General features: G+C 48.1%; 1 protein-coding gene across 4 annotated transcripts in view; it reads left to right on the forward strand.

Moving 5' to 3' along the window:
• The first annotated feature begins 8,512 nt into the window (after positions 1–8,512).
• The window catches only part of grm3 (glutamate receptor, metabotropic 3), a 192,326-nt gene continuing 187,646 nt past the window's right edge, over positions 8,513–13,192 (forward strand). For 2 of the 4 annotated variants that reach the window (XM_052034261.1, XM_052034257.1), the window contains exons 1-2: positions 8,524–8,600; positions 8,990–9,057. The gene's annotated coding sequence lies outside the window, so the exon portion shown is untranslated. Of the gene's footprint in view, positions 8,601–8,883; positions 9,058–13,192 lie in introns of those variants that run through there. The other 2 variants (XM_052034258.1, XM_052034259.1) reach the window with 2 other exon arrangements.

Consider the following 13,192-nt stretch of genomic DNA (forward strand, 5'->3'; position numbering starts at 1 on the left):
GAGGAAGAGCAGGGAGTTCTCCACGTGCTGGGGCCAAAATTTATCCCTCAATCAATATCCTCCTGGTTGACATGGTCACTGTTCCTTCCTGTTTCGTTCCAGTTTGAGGTATTAGAACAGGTAGAGTGGACAAAGAGCAATAATTCCTGATGGTCAGAGCATCAGAACCTAAACATTGGAACCCGGGTTTCAGGAGTTATGTTCAGAAACAGAGAGGATGGAGAAATTTGGAACCCTCTGCCCCTTACAGCAGGTTGATGTTTGGTCAGTTGCTCATTTTCAATAGGATTTCTGTAAACCAAAGCCATTAAGGGAGATGAGATATGAAGTAAGGTCACAGATCAGCTTCAATCTCAGTGAATAGCCAAACAGGCTTGAGGGGCTAATTATTCACCTCCTGTTCTGAAGAAGAGAGCCACAAGCTTATTTATGGGAAGAGAAATGGCAGCTGGAAATGAATCCAGCCAAGTGTGAGGTGTTGCACTTTGAGAGATCAAATGTAAAGGGACAGTACACTGTTAATGGCAGGACCCTTAACAGTGTTGATGTACAGAGGGACCTTGGGGTCCAATTACATAGCTCATTGAAAGTGGCTGCACAGGTTGATAAGTTGGTAAAGAAGGCATGCTTGCCTTTACTAGTCGAGGCACTGAGTTCAAGAGTTGGGAAGTTATGTTGCAGCTTTATAAAACTCTAAGTTAAGTGCATCTGGAGTACTGCATTCAGTTCTGGTCGCCCCGTTACAGGAAGGATGAAGAGGCTTTGGAGAGAGTGCAGAAGAAGTTCACCAGGATGCTGCCTGGATTAGAGGTATGAGCTATAAGGAGAGGTTGGACAAACTTGGGTTGTTTTCTCTGGAGCAGCGGAGGCTGAGGAGAGACCTCATAGAAGTTTGTAAGATTATGAGAGGCATAGATAGAGTAGACAGTTGGTATCTTTCTCCCAGGGTTGAAATGTGTAATACCAGAGGGCATGCATTTAAGGTAAGAGGGGGTAACTTCAAAGGACATGTGCAGGGCAATTTTTTTTTACACAGAGAGTGGTGGGTGCCTGGAATGTGCTGCCAGGGGTGGTGGTGGAGGCAGATACAATAGAGGCTTTGAAGAGGCTCTTAGATAGGCACATAGATGTGCAGAGAATGGAGGAATGTGGGCATTATGTATGCAGAGGGGATTAGTTTAGTTAGACATTTAATTAGCAGTTTAATTAGTTCAGCACAACGTGGTGGGCTGAAGGGCCTGTTCCTGTGCTGTACTGTTCTATGTTTTAGCTGCCGTGTGGTATGGAATATAACATTCTGTGCATTTAATCACTTGGATCTCGTGGTCTGACCTTCAGCACCTGCAGTTGACCGAAATGTCCCAAGGCACTAAAGCAACACACAGACTCCTCCGTCCCACTGCTGATGATTTCTACAGCCATTGGAATATCTTGGTATTGGTATTGGTGTTGGTTTATTATTGTCACTTGTACCGAGGTACAGTGAAAAGCTTGTCTTACAAACCGATCGTACAGGTCAATTCATTACACAGTGCAGTTACATTGAGTTAGTACAAAGTGCATTGAGGTAGTACAGGTAAAAACAGTAACAGTACAGAGTAAAGTGTCACAGCTACAGAGAAGGTGCAGTGCAATAAGGTGCAAGGTCACAACAAGGTAGATCGTGAGGTCATAGTCCATCTCATTGTATAAGGGAACCGTTCAATAGTCTTATCACAGTGGGGTAGAAGCTGTCCTTAAGTCTGGTGGTACGTGCCCTCAGGCTCCTGTATCTTCTGCCCGATGGAAGAGGAGAGAAGAGAGAATGTCCTGGGTGGGTGGGGTCTTTGATTATGCTGGCCACTTCACCAAGACAACAAGAGGTAAAGACAGAGGCTGGTGTCTGTGATGTGCTGGGCTGTGTCCACAACTCTCTGCAGGTTCTTGCGGTCCTGGGCAGAGCAGTTGCCGTACCAAGCCATGATACATCCAGATAGGATGCTTTCTATTGTGCATTGGTAAAGGTTGGTGAGAGTCAAAGGGGACAAACCAAATTTCTTTAGCCTCCTGAAGAAGTAGAGCCACTGGTGATCTTTTCTGGCTGTGGCATCCACGTGATTTGACCAGGACAGGCTGTTGGTGATGTTCACACCCAGGAACTTGAGACTCTCAACCCTCTCGGCCTCAGCACCATTGATGTAGACAGGTGCATGTACACCACCCCCTTTGCTGAAGTCAATGACCAGCTCTTTTGTTTTGTTGACATTGAGGGCAAGTTTGTTGTCATGACACCATGTCACTAAGCTCTCTATCTCCTTCCTGTACTCTGACTCACCACTGTTTGAGATACGGCCTACAATGTTGGTATCATCTGCAAAATTGTAGATGGAGTTAGAGCAGAATCTGGCCACACAGTCGTGAGTGTATAGGGAGTAGAGTAGAGGGCTGATGACGCAGCCTTTTGGGGCACCAGTGTTGAGAATAATCATGCCGGATCTTACCATTGACATTGTTAACTCCAAACAAAGTGACAGTCTACTGATCATCAGAGGACCACAACTCTTTTGCCAGTTGGTGTCTCAGTCCCTGGGTGGAGCTCATCAGACAGACTGAATCAAAAACAAAACCAGAAAGGCTGGAAGAACTCAGCCAGTCAATCAGCTTCTATGGAAAGAGAAACCAGTTGACATTATGGGTCAGGGACCCCCTTCCTCAGAACTTGGGGGGTGGGGGAGACTGGAGGGGTTACAGTTTAAAAGCAGAGCTGGGAGGGAGGAATGAGGTGCAAAGCAAAAGCCTATATGGTGATATGTTAAGGCAGCTCAGGTGATAAGGAGCATGTGTGCTGACCAGTAGTAAGGCCTTTTAAAGAAACGGGGTGAGAAAGGGACATAGGTACAGCAACTGGAAACGATGAGAGAGCAGTTTACCCGACATTGAAAGGTCCTTCCACTGGGTTGCAAAGCGCCTGAACAGAAGGTAAGATGTTCTAGTTTATGTTGGTCTTCACTGGGGCAGTAGAGGAGGCCACAGACAGACAGGCCAGAACAGAAGTGGGACTGAGAACACAATGGGACATTGTTGTGGGCTGAGCACAGGTGCTTCGCAGACTGAATCAAAAACTGGTTTCCATCGACACTACCCAGAGAGGCTGTGTCTTCCTTTTAAACATAGATTACTTTGTCACCTACCTTGTGACTTCTAAAAGCAGGAGGTTGGTGGGTCAGAGTGCAATATGTTTTAATGTGAGGGAAAGAGAATATGATCAGATCTGGGAAGATATCTAATGAATGCTCTGGTATTCTGTGGTGCGTTTGAATGAGAATGTACGTGGTCTGATCAGTAAGTCCGCAAATCACACAAAAATTGGTCAAGTCATACGTAGGTAGTGAAGAAGGTTGTCTACAGTGGGACATGGACCTGTTGGAGGGTTGGACAGGGCGGTGGCAGATGGAATTTAATCCAGACAAGTGTGAGGTAATGCACTACGGGAAGTCAAATTCTGGTAGGACGTACAAAGTACAGTAAATGGTAGGGATCTTGGGGTGCAAGTCCATAGCTCCCTGAAAGTGGTGACACGGGTGGATTGGGTAGTGAAGAAGGTGTCTGGCAGGCTTGCTTTCATATGCTGGGGAACTGAGTATAAGAGTTGGGATGTCAATGTTGCACTTGGAGTGTTGTGGACAGTTCTGGTAACCAGACATGGTGTGTTGGCAATAGAGAGAGTGCAGATTCACCAGGGTGTTGCCTGGAATGGAGGGCTGTAGTTATAAGGAGAGATTGGACAGGCTGGGTTTGTTCTATCTGGGACGTAGGAGATTGAGGGGTAAATATGAGGGGCATGGAAAAAATATATAGTCAGAGTCTTTTTCCTTGGGCAGGGGGGGTCTGGAACTAGAGGTGTGAGGTGAGGGGGGAGAACTTAAAGGAGATCTGAGGGTGGTGGTTTTCTGGAATGAGTTGCCAGAGGAGGTGTTGGAGACAGGTACAATTACAGTGTTTAAAAGGTGTTTGACAGAGATAAGAAAGGTGTAGAGGGATACAGGCCTAGTGCAGGTAAATGGGATTGGCATAGATGGGCATCACTGCTGGCATGGACGAGGTGGGCTGGAAGAGGCTGTGTGATTCTACGGTTTGCTTTAGGCCAGTGATGCATTAGTGTGGGAGTGCTGCACCGTCAATGTGCTGTTTAAAGGATAAATTGTTAAACCAAGGTCCAGTTTACCCTCTGAAAAATCCAAGGTGAAAGATCCCAAGTCAGAATTTTGAGGAAGAGCAGGAGGGTTCTTCATGTGCCCTGGGGCAATGCTTATCCCTCCATCAATCTCCTCATGGAATAGTTTGCCTGGCCATTACTGCATTTCATTTTGAGGGAGTTTCCTGGGTACAAATTAGCTGCCACATTTCCTCTAACAGTGGTGGTACTTCAAAAATTACTTAATTTTCCCTACAGGCCTCTGGCACATCCTGAAATTACCACAAGAGGTGCTAAAGAAATTCTTTCTTGGTTTGTTAAAAAATCTTTACATTGCTTCACAAACTCTGGGTTTTGGAAATGTCGGTGAATACAGCAGCAATCTGGGGATATTCCTGCTCCTTACCTTTGACCCATCCCCCAGTAGATTTGCTCTCCCCTCCTCCCCCACACCTGCCTATCACTATCTCTTACCTGCATCTACCTATCACCACCCTGTGCCCATCCCGCCTCCCCTCTTTTGTCCACCTATCACTGCTCCGCTTTTCCCTCCTATATATTGGGCTTCCCCTTTTCCTATGTTTCTCCAACTATCTTGCTGCTACTTGTCTCAGTGAGATACCAAAGGGTAGATCAGGGTTATGGTTCTTGTATCCTGAACCTGGGTTTAAGCCAACGAGCTATGAACAGAAATGGGAGTTTGAGCAACTGAGGCAAACTACACTAAGGACACTGTGGTTGGTTAATGATTTCATTTACAATATACATCGGCCAGGACTTGCTCAACAGCACTGACCTTAAAAGGCACAAAGTTTTATCAGGCTGTGTGGATTTAATTTTCTCTTGCCCAATCTCAGTTGTAACCGACAGACTCTGGGGATCTATGGCATCCAGCTACAGTGATGTTCAAGAACTGCCTCAGCAGACACTTGGTTCAAAGAATTTAAACAAAATAGGAAGCAAAAGCCATAGTCTTTTATATAACATTTTCCCCAGGGTTGGGTATGGGTTTTAGGTGAGAGGGGAAAGATTTAAAGGGGACCTGAGGGTGATGGGTGTATGGGACGAACTGCCAGAGGAAGTGGGAGAGGTGGGTACAATTACTGTGTTTAAATTACATTTAGACAGGTTCATGGAGAGGTAAGGTTCAGAGGGATATGGGCCAAATGCAGGGAAGTGGAACTGGCTCAAGTAGACAACTTGGTCAGCATGGATAAGTTGGGCCAAAGGGCCTGTTTCCCTGCTGGATAATTGTGACTCTGTAAACATTTTACAGAGAATGAAGAAATATTTTGGACATACAAATTGATTCAGTAGAAGCTGAAATATTATAAACAAAATTTAAACAAATAATATTTTAAATTCCATGTAATTTTGAAATAATTGTTTTGGGGGAATAATTATCCACACAAATAAAATTAATTTTACAAGGCAGAGAGCTTATGCCCCTGTGCACTTTTACAAACACAGTTACAACTCAACAATGCATAACTTTTTTCAGTGTTTTGGCAGCAAATTGTTGTTTAATAAAAAGGTGAAGAGTAGCCAATTCACTGAATCCACAGAGAGTCTGAACTACATCAGTGTTGCCTCGGAAGGAAAATTAATGGCACTGCTTATGGGCTCCAAGGCTATTGCCAGATTTCCTCCGTTATCATACACTAGAACACAAGAAAATTGGTAAATTGGTTTATTATTGTCACATATACCAAGGTACAGTGAAAAACTTTGTTCTGCATGCCATCCAGACAGATCATTTCATCACACAGTACATTGAGGTAGTACAAGGGAAAACAACAACAGAATGCAGAATAAAGTGTCACAGCTACAGAGAAAGTGCAGTGCAGGCAGACTAAGGTGCAAAGTCATAACAAGGTAGATCATGAGGTCAAGAGTCCATCTTATCGTACTAGGGGACTGTTCAATAACCTTATAACAGTGGGAGAGAAGCTGTCCTTGAACCTGGTGGTAGGTGCTTTCAGGCTTTTGTATCTTCTGCCCGATGGGAGGGGGGGAGGAGAGAGAATGTCCAGGGTGGGTGGGGTCTTTGATTATGCTGGCTGCTTTTCCGAGGCAGCAAGAAGTGCGGACAGAGTCCATGGAAGAGAGACTGGTTTCCGTGATGGGCTGGGCTGTGTCCACAACTCTCTGCAGTTTCTTGCTGTCTGGGGAAGAGCAGTTACTGTAACAAGCCGCGATGCACCTGGATAGGATGCTAGGAGCAAGAGTAGGCATTAATTGACACGTTCCTTGTTCTGAGACTATTCATAATGGTCATTGTGAGATCTTTCTGTTCTAGTTTATGTTGACACAGAAGGAAACATTTGTTCGGTGACTGATGAACACAAGAACCAAGAAAATAGCAGGAGTAGGCCACTCAGACCATCAAACATACCCCACCACTCAATCCAATCAGGGCTGATCTATGTTGACCTCAACTCCTCTTCTGAGCCAGTTCCCCATCACCCATTCCTCGATCTTTCAAATCCAGCCTCGGAGGCAGAGAATTCCAGAGATTTCCCACCCTCTGAGACAAGAGATTTCTCGCCTCGACATTACGCCGAGCATGGATTCTGAGTCTATCTTACCGTTCACATGTTTCCCGGCGCACGGGTATTGGTGCACGTCTGAGAACGGACCTGGGACATTTAGTGCTGTGGTTCCTCCCTGCCTGCCTGTTACTGTCTACACTCTGTCTTTGATGCTTTACACAGTGCACCGAGATTTTTATCTATAAGTAGTAATCAAATGCAGTGTGCGTTTTGTTGGGAGCCGTTCACCATGTTTCTGGATATTTAGGATATCACTCAGATAAACTGCACATTTATTTTTCCCTGTATTTATTTAGATAACAATTTTATCCCCAAAAGCGGTGTATTTTTTTTTGGAAATGGTCACAGACTGAGCTTTATTTGCATGTTCCGCGGCGGTTTATTTCAAACGTTCCCATATTGCATTTAAGGATGTGCGCGGCGCGGTTCCAACCGTTGGTCTGAAAATCCCGAGGGAAGCCGAGGCGCTTTACGCATCGCACCCGAGAGCAAACCCAATCCTTATCCAGGTCCGCTTCAATTCTTCTTCCAAGAATTGATGTTTAAAACAAAGTTATGGGCATCGTACGAAGTATTATTGCAGGCGCTAATTAAGTGCAGACTGAGGTGCATTGACTGTGGCCGGTATTTTAGATTTCACTGGTTGTGTTCCAGGGGCGGATGAGAGCGGCCGGGCGCAGCGTGAGGTCTGATGCAGAGAGATAGACCAGCTCTCCATCACCGACAACCATCCCTCACCTCGTGTCCCCGCCAGCGGTCGGGCCGTGTTGATGACCACTCGTGCATTACAATTTAATTGCATTTAACAAAATAAAACTTTTACAATTCCCGGCAAAGGATTATTCAGCGCAAAGCTCCCCGTAGAACATTAAGCATCACTGCAAGCATTCGAACTGCACTCGTTTCTTCCGAATATTCACTAAGTGCATAAAATTCAAAGGTGTTCACTGAAACCCGGCTTCGTAGATCAGGGTTACAGCGGCAAAGGATGCGTTCGGTTATCTGCAACTTTTGGACAAAGTGTACTGACTTCTTCCGTCCACTTTTATTGAGACTTATCACCTAACCGGTCACCGGCCGGACGCACCCTCACCGATCACACGCGTGTGAGCAATGAACAGCGAGTTCTGCCCCCGGACACTCAATGCGAAAGGGAAGTGGGTTGTATTGGGAGCTGCTCACCTCAACCCCAGGAGAGACCGAAGTGAAACCCCGCCTCTCTCATAGAACAGGACAGCACAGGAAAAGGCCCTTCGGCCCACAATATCTGTGCTATGATGCCAGATTAAACCAAATCTCTTCTGCCTGTGCATGCTCCCTACCCCTTCAGTCCCTGCACATCAATCTCACAGCCTCTTAAACCCCTCTATTCTATCTGGCTCCCACCACCACCCCGGCAGCACATCCCAGGCACCCACCACTCTCTGTGTAAGAAATACTTACCCCGCACATCTCCTTTGAATTTACCCCCTCTCACCTTAAATGCCTGGCGTTAGATATAGCTCCCCTGGGAGAAGACTCTGCTCTACCTACGCCTCTCATAACCTTATAAACTTCTCCCAGGAGTGTTAGGAAGGTGAAGTGGTGAGGTGGGGTCTCTGACTCCCTCCCCGGCCGGAGGGAGCAGGGCAAAGCACCGTCCGGCCGGCTGACCCTCTCCGGGGCTGGGACAGAGAGAGGGGGGGGGGATTTTAACTGGCAGCCCCGGACCAATCAGATGGCCGTTTCCCGGGTAACCGGCGGCGGATTGACTCGGGTTACCAGGAGACGGCAGCATCTGCAGCTCGGACGGGCAGCGCGCAAACCATAAATGTTTGGCGGAGCGGCTGGGAGCCGGCAGTCGCTGCAGCCGAGCGGGAGCCGGCCGGAGCAAGGTGAGCCGCGGGCACCCGCGCCCCCGCCGTGCACGCGCCCGGCACCCACCGGGCACCCACGTGCCTGCGCTCGGCACCCACCCCTCGCCCTCCCGGTGCACGCGCCCTGCAGCCACCCCGTGCACGCGCCCTGTACCCACCGGGTCAACCCCCGTGCACGCGCCCTGCACCCACCGGGTCAACCCCCGTGCACGCGCCCTGCACCCACCGGGTCACCCCCCGTGCACGCGCCCTGCACCCACCGGGTTACCTCACCCCCCACCCTGTGCGCGCGCTCTTGCCCCCGTGCACGCGCCCGGACCCGGCGGGCAGGCGGACCCCGCGCGCCCGCGCCTCTCGCTCTCCCCACCCGCTGGAAGTTGACGAGCGCCCGTGTCGCCGTGTGACAGGTGCCGAGCGGAGCCGCGCCGTCCGGGGCGCACGGAGCCGGAGTCGGGGCCGGAGCCATGTCCCGGCGGTGAGTGTGGCTGGGGGTCCTGGGGCGGGTGGCTGGGGGTCCCGGGGTGGGGGTCCCGCACCGAGACCGGCCCGGTCCGGCTCCTGCCCTGAGGGGGGAGGGAGAGACTCCCCCCAACTAAACTGGAGGAGAAGTCCGTCCGGGGTGCCGGCTCCGTCCCGTCTCTCCGCCGGGTGCCGGGCTGGGATCCGGGCGGCTCTCACTGGGACCCGCTCCGCTGTGTTGCTCCCACGAAGCGGCTCACCGCAAACTCTCCGCACCGTCCACCAACTGCCGTGGAAACGTCGCCTATTCGCAACTTTTCATGTGGTGACTCCTGCCGCCCGCGTCGGGAATGGGTCGGTTTTGCGCAGTCGTTTGAATTGGTTCATTTTTTAATTCTTGCAATATGTCTGATTCTGTTTAATGTTTACACGTGAAATATAACAATTGTACCAAATTGCATTGAAATGCATGCTGAAAACAAGCATTTAATTTAATCGGGGTCACTTCGATGCAAAAGGCCACCTTGCTGAGGGACCTTTGAACAATTACCCGTCAAATCCCCGCAGGTACAACGGTGAGGCTTTGTGCATCTTCCGTTGACTGGGTTCATGAACCAGCAGTCTGCTGGGGGTATGGGGTGCTCCTTGTGGGATGGTAGAAAGTACATGCATGAGACCGATGACTTGCGCCAGTTTTGTGAAGATTGTAAAAGAAGAAAATCAAGACTTTTGCATTTAATCCGGTGTTGTGTCCGGCGCAGACATTGTGGGCCGAAGGGCCTGTCGCTGTGTTCTACATCTGCATGGTTATTGCAAAGACGGTTTGACTGCTGTTGTCATAGATAGGGAGACGCTGACGGCTCCTCATACCCTTTTGTAAAACACATCTTTTTGTTTGCATCTAAAGCTATATATGAAACAAAAAAAACAATGTAAGTCTTCACCGGTCAATTAATTGCGTGTCTTTAAGAAAGGTTTGACTGCCTTTGTGGTAAGTGGTCACCCTGCCGCGATCACTTCGTTACACACCAGCATATTTATCCGGACTGCAGCACCGGAGAGCAACAGAAGACATCCGAATAAAGGTTTAAAACAAGTTGGGAGCTTCTGCAATTCTGAGGCATTAAAACGCCAGTTTCCAGTGCTGCCCAGATTATGTAACGCACTTTTCTGTCCAAATTGATGACTGGTTTGAAGGACTCGGATCATCAGCAGTGAGGGTGCTGAACAAATCCTCTGCATTTTTGGGGGGAATGTGCATGTTCCTCCGAAATCCTGTGCTTGCACAGAGCTTATTCTGTTACTTCATCATTCATCCAGCTTCTCTGGATGCCTTTCTCTCATGATTATTCTTTGGACTCTTCATAAAAACAGTGAAATAGATAGAACTGTAACAATAACTCCCTGCACAGAATGTTTCCGTTGGAGAATTGCTCTGGCTATGATTAGGGGTTAGGGTGGGATCAGAATGAAATAATAATGAGCTTTTATTTATCAGCTGTCTTTGATGAGCTGCTTTTAGCTCCCACCTGTCTACAAACACACAACAGTGTGAATGTCCATTAACTTTCAGACAGTATCCTCACTGCCTGCTCCACAGGTGAAATAGCGCACAACCAAAACATTAAACTTAATGAGCTGCGAGGAGATGTTGAACAGACTTGGGTTGTTGTCTCTGGAGCCCTGGTGGCTGAGGAACCTGATAAAACTACCAGAGGCATAGATAGGGGAGACGATCAGAATCTTGTTCCCAGGCTAGAAATGTCAAATGCTAAAGGACGTGCATTTAAGGTGAGAGGGGGAAAGTTTAAAGGAGATGTGCGGGGCAATTTTTTTTTACACAGAGAGCGGTGGGTGCCTGGAATGTGCTGCCAGGGGTGGAGGCAGACACGATAGAGGGGTTTGAGAGGCTGTTAGACAGGGAATGGAGGGATGTGGATTATGTGCAGGCAAAAGAGATTTAGTTTAATTCGGCATTGTGTTTGGCACAGACATTGTGGGCTAAAGGGCCTGTTCCTGTGCTGTACTGTTCTGTGTTCATTTCATGCTGGATTTACTGGTTTCAACTAACCGGCCATAAAAGCACTGCAGCTGATCTCAACCACGTTGTTCTGTGGAGGAGAAGGTTGACGAGGCCCACAGCCAGCTGTGGCTCGGTTGGTTGAGCTCTGGTCTCTGAGGCAGTAGGTGGTGTGTTCAGGTCTCACTGTGGGCCGGCTTTGTGTTGGGAGTGCTGGATCGATGAGACACGGTCATTGCATCGTGATGCTAAAGTGAGGCTCCAAGGGCTCTTTTGGATGAATGTAAAGCCTCCTTCAGCCTTGGGTCAGTGAACTGGGGGGTTAATGTCAGGAACCTGGCCAATATTTGATTTTCAATCAGGGTTGCAAAAACAGAGGGTCTGGTCATTATTTCCTTGCTGTTGCAGTGCCCACCCTTCAACAATGCTGCACTCCAAAAGTACTTCATTGGCTGTACGATGCCTTGGGATGTCCCGAAGTCCAAAAGATGGATTAGAAATACTGGTCTTTCTTTCCATCTGATACCTTCATCCTGATGCAAGTTTCGACCCGAATCATCGACAATTTCCTTTCCCTCCACAGATGCTGCTCGACCTGCTGAGTTCCTCCAGCAGATTGTGTGATGATCCAGATTCTGGCATCTGCAGTCTCTTGTGTCTCTTCCTTTCTATCTGATTGGCTAAACCTGGGCAGGTCAGTTGAGGTCAGGGTTGGGCGCTGCCTAGGCAGTTGATTGGACATCAGTGCCAGGGATCACACCTGAATAATTATCACCTGGATAAGATATTCTTATTCCTGTTCCAGCACCAAAGTCAAGGTCTTCTCAGGGATGGGAACAATGTACAACCTCTCTCCCCACCATCGGGAGTATCTACAGGAGGCACTGCCTCAGGAAGGCAACATCCATCATTAAAGATCCGCACCATCTAGACCATGCCAGCTTCACACAGCTCCCATCGGGCAGGAGGTACAGAAGCCTGAAGTCCCACACCACCAGGTTCAGGAACAGCTACTTCCCTTCAACCATTCAGTTCTTGAACCAACCGGCACAACCCTAATCACTACCTCAGTGTAACAACACTATGACCACGTCGATCACTTTGTACTGCAATGGACTTTTTTTTTTGTTCGATTTCTGTTCTTTCTTGTAAAAATTGTCTACAATTTTTGTTTTTCTTGTGAATCCTGCTTATCTGATGCTATGTGCCTGTAATGCTGCTGCAAGTAAGTTTTTCATTGTATCCATGCACACGTGGACTTGTATACATGAAAATAAACTCGACTTGACTTGAAGTGGCCTCGGTAAGATCCTGAACTGTGTATGCGCTGTCTTCTGACAGTGAGCAGGCCACAAGGTGATGCAGGGTCTGCCTCTTGTCACGGGCTTGGTGTCTTGTAGCATTGCCCCATTTCACTGTGTTGACTTTAGACTGGCAGATGTGGGCACAGAGGCAGTTGAGGGGCAATGTTTACCCTCTGCCTCGACGGAAGCTGCTCTGTTACCCAGTCCCATCGCTGACCCTGTGAGTCACACCAGCCACAACCCCTCGTGGGTGACCACTCCGCCAGCATCCGTTCCTGTGCTGTTGTCAGGAAGCTCCCCTATGATGTCAGGAGTCTTTCTGCAATAGAGATTGGACAGGCTTGGCTTGATTTCCCTGGAGTGAAGGAGACTGGGGGTGAGCTGATAGAGGTACAATCTTTGCACCATACTGTTCTTTTGCGCTTGTTGCTATATCTAATATTGTATTTATTATTGCCATGTACACTGTTTGCTCTGTGCACTTCACGCAAGCAAGGGATTTCATTGCACCCTGGTGTATATGACAATAATCTAATCTGAATCAGGTAGTCAGAATTGTTTTCCCATGGTTGGGGGATCAAACACAAAGATCAGAATCAGGTTTATTGTCACTGACTCGTATGACGTGAAATGTGTTGTTTTGTGGCAGCACTACAGTGCAAAGACATAAAATTACTATAAATTACAAAAACAAATAATGCAAGAAAAAAGGAATAATGAGGTAGTGTTCATGGACCGTTCAGAAATCTGATGGCAGAGGGGAAGAAGCTGTTCCTGAATCGTTGAGTGTGGGTCTTCAGGCTCCTGTACTTCCTCCCCGATGGTCG

This window comes from Pristis pectinata, chromosome 19 (genome assembly GCF_009764475.1).
Source record: "Pristis pectinata isolate sPriPec2 chromosome 19, sPriPec2.1.pri, whole genome shotgun sequence".
NCBI classification, from domain to species: Eukaryota; Metazoa; Chordata; class Chondrichthyes; order Rhinopristiformes; family Pristidae; genus Pristis; species Pristis pectinata.